The 14,736-nt window shown below is 37.9% G+C and overlaps 1 protein-coding gene across 8 annotated transcripts in view; it reads left to right on the top strand.

Moving 5' to 3' along the window:
* Positions 1 to 14,736, top strand: part of cdh4 (cadherin 4, type 1, R-cadherin (retinal)) — a 490,519-nt gene that overhangs the window by 356,834 nt on the left and 118,949 nt on the right. The window lies entirely within an intron of this gene.

Genomic DNA, 14,736 nt, shown 5'->3' with positions numbered 1-14,736 from the left:
CAGGTGTATAGAACAAATCAATGAGCTTTAAAATCTGAAGAGAAAAAAAAAATGTCCATGTTGCTTGGGTGGGTTCTAAAAAGAATTCTCTTAAGTCTGCTGAAATTTTATATATAAAGTGTTTCCTTTTGCGTGTGTGTGTGTTGTGCGCTAGCGCGTAAAGCAGTCTGCTCTTTTTGGCACAATTTCCTGAGTGCCAGTTAATTCGCCGCCGCGGACAGAGAACAAGTTGAAGGTGACAGCAGCAGCTGATCCAGCGCTTCCCAGGAGTCCACGCAGGCAGAAAGCGAGTGCACTGGAAGGTTGAGGGGCTTCTATTTCAGCCTCGATTTTTCTACCTCGCTTCCTTCTTATCCTATCATTTTTCACCTTTTTAATCTTCTCCACTCCTTTTCCTGTTCTGTCTGTTCAAGTTCTTGCGGTTTTGTCACTACATACAGTACACAAGTCTGGAAAATAGAGTCATATCAATGGACTGTAATAATTATTCAACAGGAAATGATTACAGTTAAGCAATATATTCATATGTTGAGTCACTTTCCACTGATGGCACTAACACTATTGTTTTAACTATTTCAAACCAGGAAGTGGAATTTAATGTGCACACAGGTGAGTAGAGTGACATAGCGAAACGCCCAAGTCCAGTTATGGCATATATAAACACTCTCGGTGCGCCGCTTGACCAATTCAATTTATCGACTGGAATTAATCGTAGTAGACGTGGATTCATTTAGTGGAAAATTCATAGCAGTTGTTGAGTATAATTTTATGATTATGAATAATTAAATAATACACCATTCTACACTAAACGGACAAAAGTATCAGGACCTTTTCCAGCCATATTTGGTTTCCAAACATGCAAAGTTGAAAGCACACAATTGTATAGAAGGTCTTTGGATACTGTAGCATAAAATTGTATCTTAAACTAGGAGAGTTAAACCTGTTCCAGGATGACAATGCCCCTGTGCACAAAGCTAGCTTCATAAAGATCTGCTTTATATGGTTTGGAGTGGAAGATCTTGAGTGGCCTGCTATAGAGCTCTGATCTCAAACCTGTTGAACACTTTTGGGATTTGTTGGAACGCCGACTGCACCACAGGTCTTGTCACCCTCACCTACATCAGGACCTGACTGTACTAACGCCACAAAAAAATACAAATAAAAATACATATACTTATGTTTTAAAAGACTCTGGTAAAAGTTGAAGTACTGACTACTTTTTTTTTTCGGATAAAGTAAAGAAGTTTGGGCTCTGACAAGTAAAAAGTAGCCTTTACTACTACCTGTTTTAGTGTCACTGGACCACAAGATATGAACATATTCATACAAATATAATTTCAAATTTTATCTAATGTATCCAGGCTGAACAACCATCATATAAAACATGAGCAGAGAGCAGATGATGATGATCAGGAATGTCTCTGTTCTCTGTCATGTTTACATCGCTGACTCCTTCTGTCTCATCCACGTTAACCCCAGACTTCTTGTGGCCTTCTGACTTGTTCATTGTGAGCTTCGTATACTCGTCTACATCTGTGGTGTGTGAGAGCCAGGAAATGATACACCAGTGGTGGATTGAAAAAGTTGCGCTATGAAAGAAACAGGTTGAAGGGCTGATAACGGTGCGCAATAAAAAGTAAAAATATTGATCATGTCACTAAATAGATTAAAACTAAAGTAACGAGGCTGTTTTGAAAATTTAAGGAGTAGAAACTACAGATATTTGTGTAAAAAATTTAATGAGTGAAAGTAAAAAAGTTGTCAGAAAAATAAATAGTGAAGTAAAATACTGATACCAGAAAAATGTACATAAGTACAAGTATTTGTACTTTGTTACTTTCCACCTCTGCCACATGCACCCTCCAAAATCTAGTGGAACAACTTTTTGCCATCACCGTAACTATATCATTTAAAGACCTCCTCTTTCTTACTGTCTCACCATACGCTGAATGTTATTAACGGTAAAAAAAAAAGGGGGGGGGGGGGGGGGGAATTGCGCACGAGTGTGATATTGTTATTTTTTCCATTAAATTTATTATTGGATTTTTCCAAAAAAAAAAAAAAAAAAATCAGTCAAGCCCAGGGTCTTGAACCTGCCAGGTTTCATGTGAGCAGAATAGCACCATAAAAGTATTTGGCAAGACTAATTGCAAATAAATTGCTAAACAGCAAATAATTGGGACTGTCCACACTGTCTATTCATCTACTACAGACTAGTTTTCCTCTTCACTTGTGTTCACTAAGATGGTGTTTTTAACTGAGAAGCTTTAGCTTGAGAGAGAGAGAGAGAGAGAGAGAGAGAGAGAGAGAGAGAGAGAGAGAGAGAGTCCCAGTTGGCTCCGTAATAATTAATTCATTCTTATTGATCGAGTGCTTCCATTCAGTCTAATCTAAGTGGTAGCATGGCTTCTATCTGCATATACAATCACACATGGACAACTCTGAGAAGTGTCAGTGAAGTCCAAAGTGATTATTTACAATTTCTTTTTTCCCCCCTATTTATTTAAACCTCATTTTCTTCCACACTAGTCATCGACTATCTGCTAACTTAAGGCAGCTGAATGTGCTTGTGTATTCAGTATACACGAGCGTACAAATGCCTTCGATTGAATAGTGTCTCTTAGATTGGACTGGATGGAGGAAAGCAGCATTTCCACCAGGAAAGCAGTGCTAGTTACTCTCTCTAGGATTCACAGCTTTAAATAGCTATGGCAGAGCATAGTGATGGGGATGTAGTGTGAGAATCTGGTACCTCTCAGCAAAGGCTAGCGATTCAGGACAAACCGAAAGACGAAGGTACACGATCATTTGGTGCTTAAAAAAGATTGAATGGTATTTATTTGGCACAGCCAAAGTTTAACGGTCTTCTTGGAGAGCCCAACATTTTAAAGGAAGTTCTTTTATCTTTTGGGGATTTTTTTTTTTTTTTTATTATTTTTTAATTATTATTAGCTGAAGGTCACTAATGCTAAACACTAAAAATGTTCTAACGAAAAAACGCACCTCACCTGTGTTCTGAGCTGCACGGCATCGGGAGAAAAAACTTCCATCGGGTGATTTTTAAACGCACGACGATGCCGAAAGATAAACTCCCGAGAGAAATAGTTGTGAAAGGAAGGAGGAAGACAGTGAACAATGATTTTCTTGGTCGGCTACTGTTTAGATACAAGCCGTTGTAGCGCGTTGAGTCTGGGTGAAAGGAGAGCTCGCTAACTCCAGTTGCAACAGAACGGCTTATTTATGTTAAAAATAAAAATATTTGTAAAATTGAGTGGGTGCGGCTTATATATGGGTGCGCTTTATAGTCCGGAAACTACGGGATATATAGTGTAGAATGACTGCAACAGACCAACCAATTTAGAAGATAGATAGATAGATAGATAGATAGATAGATAGATAGATAGATAGATAGATAGATAGATAGATAGATAGACAGACAGACAGACAGACAGACAGACAGACAGACAGACAGACAGACAGACAGACAGACAGACAGACAGATCCCATGCCGATTGTTATTCGATGCTACACATTGTCCTTTATTGCTTTTCTGTATTTTTGTGTATATTTTTTTATACCACTTGAGTCCTATGGAAAATGTAGAACCTTAATGTAGCTGATGAGCTGAAACAGTTTTATAAATTGAATGACTCAAGTGATAAGCACTTATTACAGACTGGATGTCAAAAGGTCTTCACAACTCTGTTACCTGGCAATGCAGAACCGGACTGCAAGAGTCGCACGGCATGAAAATTTTCAAAAGCTCATATTCCGACTGCGCCAGTGCCAGGTCCAACCAGAAACAGGGAGAAAACTGTAGCAAATGTGCTATTGCCTTCCTTACACCTGCCCCAGATGCACAGCACAGAGGGAATGGACCATCTGATACCTTTCATACTCATTTCTAGCAACAAGCAGCAGAATCCTGAAAGTTCGAACCTGCATTCCCACTAGGAAACCCATGTGCCAATGCCGAACCGGCATACAAGAGTCGCTCGCCAGGAAAATCTGGCAAGCCCACATTCCGTTCGCACCCCCACCAGCTCCAACCAGAAACAGGAAGCAAACGGTAGCAAATTGAAGCTTTCGGTGTGAAAGCGAGAAGTCGGAATCCTGAAAGCGTTTTCATTTTCACATTTTGCTGTTGTCAGATTCTCTGTATTATTTCGTTCCAGACACTTGTTTTCAGTCACAGACAGCTTCCTTTTCATCTCTTTCTTTCACAATGCAGACAGATTCACCCTGCGTCATGCACTTACTCTTTTTTAACGCCTCAGCAGTTTTGTGGATGAAAAGAGAAATTACTTGGCTTTGGAGAGAAATTGTCCCTGCTTGCATGGTTTATTTTACAGCGCTGCTCGTTCAGATCCAGTTTCTTCTCACTTAACCTTTTTCTGCGGGAAATTAAACGGAAAAAGGTAATACATTTCAATGCTTTCATATTTAATTTTGATTAAACAGAGAGAATTGCAGCGATTGTGCCACTGTGCTTTTTATTAGCATGCAATGAAACGACTCAATTTACTAATATAGTCACCTTGATTCATTTCCAAAAATGTTAGAAACCCAATTTTTAATCACAGGTTTGGACAAATTCACAGTCATGCAGATTTAATTTGACTTTACTCTATGGACAAAAGTATTGGGACATCAGATTTTTTTAAAGCCATATATTAATCTATGTTTAGTTGAACACTATTTTTGTATTTTTGTTTCTCCAAAGTGCACTATATGATTTTGTTGAATTTTATGACTCTTCTTCAATTGAGTTGGAAGTTTAAGAGCTGAAATTGTGGTGGCGTTTAAGTTTATATTGTAATAGTTCTTTCGCTCGATCACAGCAAAGTTGAATGCTTGAATCTGATTGGTCAGAATGTGTTGAGGCTAGAAGTATATTATACTCAATTGAACTAAAACGGACCAATAGAAAAGACGATCCCCACGCAAACGAACTTGAATTGATTCTTATTTTGATTTCATTTTTTGATTCACTTATTTTCCTTTAACCAGGTTTTACACAGAGTCTTAAAAAGTCCAAAAATCAAAATTTTAGGCTTTTAAAAGTCTTAAATTCACTGTTTTAGGTTTAAACAGGTCTTAATTTTCCTGTTTCCATGCAAACTCTGCTTCTAATGCTCATTGAAATGCTCCTACAGCACTTTAGAGGGTTTTATTTTTGTTGTTGTTGTTTCCTTGGTGTTGTAGTTTTTCCTTTCGCTAGTCCAAATATAATTCGATGTTTTACGACTGCGAAATGACACCATCATGCAACAGCCAATCAGCTTTCTGTCATTGGCGCAAATCTTTCTTGGATTGTACCACAGACATAAAATGAAAAAAAAAAAAAAAAAAGAATTTAGTGCTTGTTTAAGGCCAGTTTCTAACAACTTTATTGAATTTCTTATGTATCGAGTTTCATTTATAATGGTCTCCAAAGTCCTAAATTTGATTCGGTGAAACCTGCAGAAACCCTGTATATTATCTAGAACAAAATGTAAAATGTTGCTTGTATAAACCTTATGGTTTTGTTTATTTGTTGATTTATTTTTGCCATTCAGCTGCTGTATGTAGGTGTATTTGACTCTGAGTTTATGAGGTCTGGAAGTCTAACAGGTCTGCCTTTTTGCCTCGCGAGCACGTAAAAGAAAACCTGCAATTATCTTAGAAATCGGCATCTTTCAGCACTTAAAAAAAAAAACGCTTTCAAATCCGACACGTTTGTCTCCAGCTATGTTTTTTTGAAAGTCGACTCCTGCAGGTATAAAGACAGTGGAGCAGCAGGTGGGGCGTATGAATGATTTAAAGCACGGGGAGGGAATATTTCCTTGTGAAAAGTTCACACCTCAGCAATGAAACAGAATATTCTCCTTTGAGGGGAGGAAAATGTCTCCTTAAGTGCAATTATCTCGGGATGAAGATATTTTCCTGACTTTCAGAACGAGCTGTATAGTGTTGCATATTCATACAAAAGATCGAAATGCCATTTTTATTTATTTTTTTGCCAAAGGTGTATTTGGTAACTAGTTTTAATTAACCTTGTGAAATGCATTCTAACCCCGAATAAATAGACCATAAAAGCTGCGTACCGGTTTGCTCCGTAAACTAACAGTTGAAGTCTCTCTGTTTCCATTTCCTGCAATGCGATGCAGAAAAAAGACAGCGTAGGTTCCTCAATTTTGCTCTTAAGCTTCACATCCTTGCCATGCTAATGTATTTCATAGTCATTAATATTTATTCATATCAGTGCTGATAAAAAGTTTTTTGTTATATTTATTAATCACAGCTCCAGTGTCCATCTTGTCAGTTTCCTGGCTGCAAATCAACAAGTAGATATAAATTTTTCCCATCCATCATTTCATTCGTTTTGACATGAATCCAGGAAGTGCAAGACTTTTCTTTATACATCGCATCAGGTCATGTACATTATCCAGCAATATATCACTAGGCAGAAATTCCAAAATATAATAGAGCATTTTTTTTACATTTACTTTTTACTTTTAGATCATACGCAGTGCTCTATTTAAATCCATTAAAACCCATTTAAATTGCATTACCGCATTATGCATTACACATACTTTATGTACAGGTTCCGAGTTTCAGAAAGGCTTATTATTTGCTTGCATGCAGACGATGGAAAATAAGTGAGTACCTGCATCCATGACAGCGGCAACCTTAAGTAATTATAGTTTTTTTTCCCTTCCCCTGATGGTGAATTATATATTACACGAGTGTTAATTTCCCTCTGACATGTTTACATGTAAGACGACTGCGTTTTGTGCTAACTTTAGAGTCTTGTGCTGCTTATCCACTACACTTACACTGCACATATTAATACTGTATATCCTGTATCATACATGCATTCATACATGTACATAACTACCGTATTTTTCGGACTACAAGCCGCTACTTATTTTCCACGTTTTGAACAACGAAGCGGCTAATTTATGAATTTTTCCTGGGTTTTTCCCGGTTTCACAAACTTCAAGCGAAAAAATTGAACCGCATAACATTAGACCAATGACATTTCCAAACTGAAACGAAAAAATGCACCTCACCTGTGTTCTGAGCTGCACGGCATCGGGAGAAAATTATTATTTTTTTTAAGCACGACGATGCCAAAAGATAAACTCTTGTAAGAAATAGTTGTGAAAGGAAGGAGGAAGACAGTAAACAATGACTTTCTTGGTCGGCTACTGTTTAGATACAAGCCGTTGTAACGCGTTGAGTCTGGGTGAAGGGAGAGCTCGCTAACTCCAGTTGCAACAGAAATCATAGAAGCACAGACAGGTTTCCAAAACTCGTGCTTTTTTTTTTTTCTTGGCAACAACGTTACGGGTTAGTCAAAGAAACTTAGAAATGAGCATCAGAAAATAATAAGGACATATTCCTCAGCCTTGCACACATGCAGTAATACCGGAAAAAAGCAGCGGCAGCCTATTCCCAAAATACCGCTCTGCTCTTAAAGGAGCCACAACATATTTCGCCCGTTACACTGTGTAACAGACACTGTCTTTCGTTAAAGCCTGTCTAAAGTTCATTAGTTTCAGTGTGCGGCTTATAGACAGGTGCGGCTTATTTATGTTTAAAATAAAAATCTTTGTCAAATTCAGTGGGTGCGGCTTATATAATGGTGCGCCTTATAGTCCGGAAATTACAGTATAATCATGTCATTTGAGTATATTATCTTCTTACGTCTATTTATGCATAATCTTTTCACAGTGTATTTTATATTACAATGTACAGCGCAATTTCGGGATACGAACGTCCCCGAATACGTATATTATATAAACTGTGTTTCTTTGTCCAATTGCAAGTCCAATCCTTGTGTTATTTGTGTACAAACCTTGTTTAGTGTTAAGGTTCACCCATGCTGTCAAATGTGTTGATCCTTGGATTTCCCAAAAAAAATTCAAACTGAGGCGTTGCGTCTCCCGTGAAATTGGGTTTAATACAGGGTTTCTTCCATATACTTTTTTTTTTTAACCTAATTCATCAGAAAGCTCTTTTGACACTTGTACAGACCAATAAAATTCAATTTGGAGGAGTTAGACTGAGCAGGAGTGAGTTTTCAGTGTTCTGTGAGAGGAGATATCTTCTTCCAGCTAGAAATAAAAGCCGCTTGTTTGCCCTCATGACTGCTTAAAAGGAGGTGCCATGCAGATCACAGAGGTGATGGATGAAGTTCATTTACAGAGAGCATTAGCCAAACGTGATGTTCAGTCTTAAAAAGCTCAACAACGCTGACCTTGAACTATAGACTCTGCAGATTCGGTACGGTTCAAACGGGTTTCAAGTTGGAACTTTCTTCAAACAATATTTTCACTCTGGCTCACAGGCCACGGTTTGGAGTGTTCGTGTTTTGAAGAGGTTCTGCATGCACTCGAGCTGGAGATTGCTTTTATCCTGAACTTGGACTCGAGCCTCAAACTCTACCGCTCTTGTGTTTCCTCCTCTGTTCAAGCAAATTCCATTTTGTGATTTGTGCTGTTCTTTTTTTCCTCTTTCATCATGACCAGAGAGGAAAGAGAAAGTGGTGATATGGGTCTCAGAGCTCAAAGCTCTAACAATCTTCCCCAAAGCTTCTAGATCTCTTTTTGTTTTTATAATGTGTGAAACGTAGCCAAAATACCACTAAAGTTAGCATCAGTAATGTGTTGTAATAACTGGAACATTTCTGTGTAGAATCCTCAAAAAATGACATCATTTTGTAGCCTTGGTTTCCTTTGTAATAGAAATGTGTAGAATTAGCCAAACTGGAACAACAGCAGCCAGCAGGAATCAGTCACATTTCATGAGCTTCCTCATTTGTAATAAATGTATAATACCACTGTTAATACAGCACGGTGATTTTCTGAAATTCTGTGGTCCAGAATGCGAACAAATGAGAATATTGATCGATTGAAAATGCCATTGTAATAAATAGGTAATAATGTAATAAATAAGTCGTATACATAAAGAAGAATCTGTTCATTTTCTAACCCAGTGACTGGTTTTTGTAAGAAATATGTAAGACATTTGTACAGCTTGAAAAACGTCTTTAAATTCAGATTCAGTGGATCATAAACATGTAGTTGGGTAGGTAATAAGATCAAGCAGCTACAACCCGGAGATTGTATAACATTTTGGTTCTTATAATGAATATTTTGGTTGGAAATATGTTGGTAATAATGACTATAGCGAACGTTTGTAAAAATCCCATGCCTGTTTTTGCATTCTGTAATAAGCATTTGTAGTTTTATAACTGCATTTCATAATCCCAAAGCTTTTCTCAGCATTCTTGACATGCTAGATTCTTAACTTTTATAAGTGTCTCCAAACTCCAGCACCTGTCCCTGTACACAAAGCATTACCCAAACCCAAATTGCCCCAGCACATCAACCTTCCTCTGGTGCTGGGTTTTATCAGATCTCCAGTGATGCATCACGATCAAACTTCTGCTTGTCAACCTGAGGAAAGCTGAATATGATGAAGATAGATGGTGTGTGTGTGTGTGTGTGTGTGTGTGTGTGTGTGTGTGTGTGTGTGTGTGTGTGTGTGTGTGTGTGTGTGTTACCTACAGATAGAGTGGGCACAAGTTTGCTTTTTTCCTTTCTTTTTTGTTTTCTTCAAGTCTTGATGGCAGATTTGTTATATTTTATTTATGAATTGCTATTGGGAACGCTTCTGGGCATAGGGGAATTGGCAAAATCAGTAAATGATTCAGCCATAACACAAAAACCTTTGACAGGTGAAGTAAATAACACTGAATATCGTGTTATAGTGACACATGTCGAAGGGTGGAATATATTAGGAAAGGCAAGTGAACAGTCAGTGATAAAGTTTCAGGATTCAGGAGAAAAGGGCAAACATCAGAGTCTGAGGGATTTTGACCATATTGTGATGTTTAGATGGCTGGATCAGTTCATCTGTAAACTAGGCTATGATCTCTGTGTGATTATCTATCTATCTATCTATCTATCTATCTATCTATCTATCTATCTATCTATCTATCTATCTATCTGTCTGTCTGTCTGTCTGTCTGTCTGTCTGTCTGTCTGTCTGTCTGTCTGTCTGTCTGTCTGTCTGTCTGTCTTTCTATCTTTCTGTCTGTCTATCTATCTATCTATCTATCTATCTATCTATCTATCTATCTATCTATCTATCTATCTATCTATCTATCTATCTATCTATCTATCTATCTATCTATCTATCTATCTATAAGTCTGTCTGTCTGTCTATCTATTTATATATCTGTCTGTTTGTCTGTTTGTCTGTTTGTCTGTCTGTCTTTCTATATTTCTGTCTGTCTGCCTGTTTATCTATCTATCTATCTATCTATCTATCTATCTATCTATCTATCTATCTATCTATCTGTCTGTCTGTCTGTCTGTCTGTCTGTCTGTCTGTCTGTCTGTCTGTCTGTCTGTCTGCTTGATATAACGTTGAGTAGAGAATTTAAACGTTTTCTAATTTCGCTTACAGCCACTTTTTTATTCATCTGTTGAACAGGTCAGATTTAACTGCATTCCGGCCTTAATTGAAGCTTTATTCATCAATGTAGTTGCACAACGTTTCCTGAACACATAAATACACCCTTAAGCAGTTTCATATAAAAATAATTATAAAAGAACTTTATTGAAAACTCTCTAACAAAACGAATCAGATTGCGTGTATGAGTTCATCTGAAACCTGAGAAAAAAAATAATATAATGACTTTTAAGAATCTTTCGAACCCTTCGGGTCAGTAATTCGTCTTAAACATCGCAGGCAATTCTACTGAGAGTATACAAATCTGCTTGTGATTCTTTTTTTGGTATTTTGTAAAAATTCCCAGCATGCACAATTGTGATTGTTGATATACACAGTGCCTGTCAAAAATGTTTTGAGTATGTGCACCAAACAAGGTCATTTAATGGTAAGTTTATTTAAGATATAATGTACAGATGTTATGTTTGATTTTCATTGAAGAATCTTCCCTTCGCATGAATAACAGCTTTACACACTCTTGACATATGGAAAGTCGTTTCTCCAAACATTTAGCTGAAATATTTTGCCGTGCCTCCTTAAAACTTGCCAAAGATGTTCTTCACACATTGGACATTTCTTTCTTGCCTTGTGATCCAGTTCATCCCAGAGCAGTTAAATAGGATTTAGGTGCGGTGACTGGGCAGGTCATCCATAAAAGATATCACGCCATCCTACTGTTTTCTCTAAATAAAGCTTACAGAGCTTGGACATATGGTTTAGGTTATTGTCTTGTTGTATGATGAAGTTGGTTTAGTCCAGACGGAATTGCATGGAATGTATAAGTATGTATTGAATGGTAGCCATGTTTGTTCAGAATTCCGTTTAACCGGAATAAGTCTTTAGAATTCATTCCATTCAAGCTTCCACCTCCATGTCTGGCTGTGGGTAAGAGGCAGTCTGATAAAATCTTCTCTTTATCTCACATAAGTTATTTTGTTAGATCCAAAAAAATGTGGACTCATCTGTCTATATAACATTCCTCCACTCATTCACTGTCCAATTCTTGTGTGTTTTTGTCTTTTAACTTGTTTGTTGCATACAGTATGAGCAAAATGAAATTGCTTGTGCCTCATAAACGATAAAGAACTACCGTATTTTTCAGACTAAAACATCGAAGCGGCTAAATTATTAAATTTTCCTGGGTTTTTCACGGGTTTCACAAGCTTCAAGCCAAAAAACTGAACCCCATAACATTAGACCAATGAAATTTCCAAACTGAAACGAAAAAAACGAACCTCACCTGTGTTCTGAGCTGCACGGCATCGGGAGAAAAACTTTCATCGGGTAATTTTTAAACGCATGACGATGAAAAAGATAAACTCCAGAGAGAAATAGTTGTGAAAGGAAGGAGGAAGACAGTGAACAATGACTTTCTTGGTCGGCTACTGTTTAGATACAAGCCGTGTAACGCGTTGAGTCTGGGTGAAGGGAGAGCTCGCTAACTCCAGTTGCACCAGAAATCATATAAGCACAGACAGGTTTCCAAAACTCGTGCTTTTCTATTTTTCTTGGCAACAGCGTTACAGGTTAGTCAAAGAAACTTAGAAAAGAGCATCAGAAAATAATAAGGACATATTCCTCAGTCTTACACACATGCAGTAATACCGGGAGAATGCAGTGGCAGGCTATTCCCAAAATACCGCTATGCTCCTAAAGGAAGCGCAACATATTTCACCCGTTACACCGTGTGTAACGTGTCTTTCGTTAAAGCCTGTGTAAAGTACATCAGTGTAGACTAATGCGGCTTATAGACAGGTGCGGCTTATTTATTTTCAAAATAAAAATATTTGTAAAATTCAGTGGGTGCAGCTTATATATGGGTGCGTTTTATAGTCCGGAAATTACGGTAGGTATTTCAAAACGTCTGACAGATTCTGTACATATGTGATTAGACTAACCTTCATAATCATTCAGCAATATGAACTGTAGCAATGAACACATGAAATGTATGAAAACGTTACTTACTGTTTCCAAAAAAAAATCAAAAATAGTATTGGAAACGTGCTGTAGTGACAGAGGAATGAACCACTTCAGGACATGCTGTTATTGGAAATTTGAATTTGATTATTGTCCTGAAAACAGCATGTTGTACAGTAGGGGGGAAAAAACGAAGCATGTATGAGAAGCACAGAAGAAGGAATGCTAACAGAAGGTGCAGAGATGGACAGAAACAAAGATTTGTGACTAAAATAGAAAGGGGAAGATGGACAGTAGCAACCGTGATGGACAGAAGATCTCCTCCTTACAAACACAGATAAAAATTTCAGGCTGTTCTTCAGGGGGCCAACATTTTTTGCCATGACTGTAAAATATAAACTGCTGTGAGATTGCAGTTTTTTGCGCTCTCTCTCTCTCTCTCATAAATGGCAGAAGTGATTGAACACCCCTGCTTATACCAGTGTTCGGTCTTGAGGACAGGTAGTGAAGGATGATCTGATGAGGCGTGAGGACAGAGGATGCTGTCGCTTTTTGCTCAGATTTACTGGGTTGTCTCTGGTTTGTCTGACAGTCCCAATCTCTTCTCCGTTGGCGCTCTTTGTCTTGTGTGTACACGTGGAATTAGAGCTGGGAAGATTTACGGAGCGTGTGTAGAGATGGGGAAGGACAGGACAAACTCATATGTCCCCCAATTTATCTATTTCAGTGCTCGGGTTATGGTTATGGCTTTCTCTGGTTTTGATTCATGTTTGTAGAATATACACTTCATTGCCAAACGTTTGCGTACGCCTGGTCATACGGATGCTTTTTGTGCATCGCATTCCACATTTATTCCCAATTCGCTTTTTAAATTCCCTCAACTAATCAGAGAAGATGTACCACTAGATTTTGGAGTGTGCATATGGACATTTGTGTTTATTTAGCTACACGGGTGTTAGTAAAGGCAGGTAGTGATGTAGGTGAGGTGCAGTCAGTGTTCACATTAACCCCAAAGGTGTTTAGTAGGGTTGAGGTCAGAGCTCTATAGCAGGCCACTCAAGATCTTGCCATGCTGGAACATTTGGGTTTCCAAGTTCAAGAAAATTTTATTACACCACATTCAAAGATGTCCTATACAATTGTTCGCCTCCAGCTTTGTGGTAACAGTTTGTAGAAGAACCACAGGAATGGTCATGTGTCCTAATTCTTTTGTTCATCTGGGTTCCTGTGTGCACTTATCATGTAAACTGGTGCAGTGTATGGGTGTGTGCTTGTGTGTCTGAATGCAAGAGTATGATTGAATTTCTAATCCTGTCCATCGTCATTACTCCCAATGAAAACCTCAACATCTTCAGCTCTGCTACCTCCTGCTCCACGTCCTGTCTTTTACTCAATGCCACTGTCTCTAAACCGTACAACATCGCAGGTCTCACCACAGTCCTACGACGACATTATGGAACATTTTGACACACGGTGAGGATGCTGAAGAGGGAAAGTTGATTCAGAATTGCACAGTTTATTGTAATATGGTCCCACAATATCTTAGTCCCACGATCTTAGTTCTCGGCCCTGTGTTCTTCTGTTCTGTACTGTTTGTTTTATGTTGTTCTATGTAGCACCTGGGTTCAGGAGGAACGTTGTTTCATTTCACTGTGTACTGCATCAGCTATATATGGTTGAAATGACAATAAAAGCTTCTTGACTTGACAATATGTTTGAAATGGTGTGAAGAAATTAAAAAAACTGTTGGCTTGAACTGGGAAAAAGAAAAAAAAAACAGAAAACAGGTCAAACCCACAATAATGTGGTGATGGATAATTGAGCCTTTTGGGATACAAACTCTGAGATGAGAAATGATGTGAACAACAGAAGAAAATGCAGATCATTAATTCATTACAGCAACAAGGAGCTTTTATATTGACTTTTTAATCATAAAGAATAGACTATATGGACAATATATGGGGCATCTGATTTTTTTCTGCCATTTGGGCTTCATCTCCAAATTGTAACCACAACGTCATAAACACACAGTTGTACAGGAGGTCCCTGGATCTTGTAGCATTACATTTTTTCGGACTAAAACATCGAAGCGGTTATTAAAACAGCAAATTTATTAAGCAAGGTTATTAAAACAGCAAATGGTGACTATATGTCGACAGATGTTCAAAAAGCCCAAACAAATCCTCTGTCCACAATCTTCTGTCCATCTTTTAACATATCACCGCCATTAATGATGCTTTTAGTCATGATTTTTATTTTGCTTCTGCCCTCCAATGCTCTTTCTCAACGAAACTAAAGCTCATTAATTACTGA

Source organism: Silurus aristotelis, assembly GCF_946808225.1.
Source record: "Silurus aristotelis genome assembly, chromosome: 28".
Classification (NCBI taxonomy): domain Eukaryota; kingdom Metazoa; phylum Chordata; class Actinopteri; order Siluriformes; family Siluridae; genus Silurus; species Silurus aristotelis.
The sequence above is the reverse complement of the archived record's forward strand: the minus strand, read 5'-3'. Positions and strand labels throughout refer to the sequence as shown.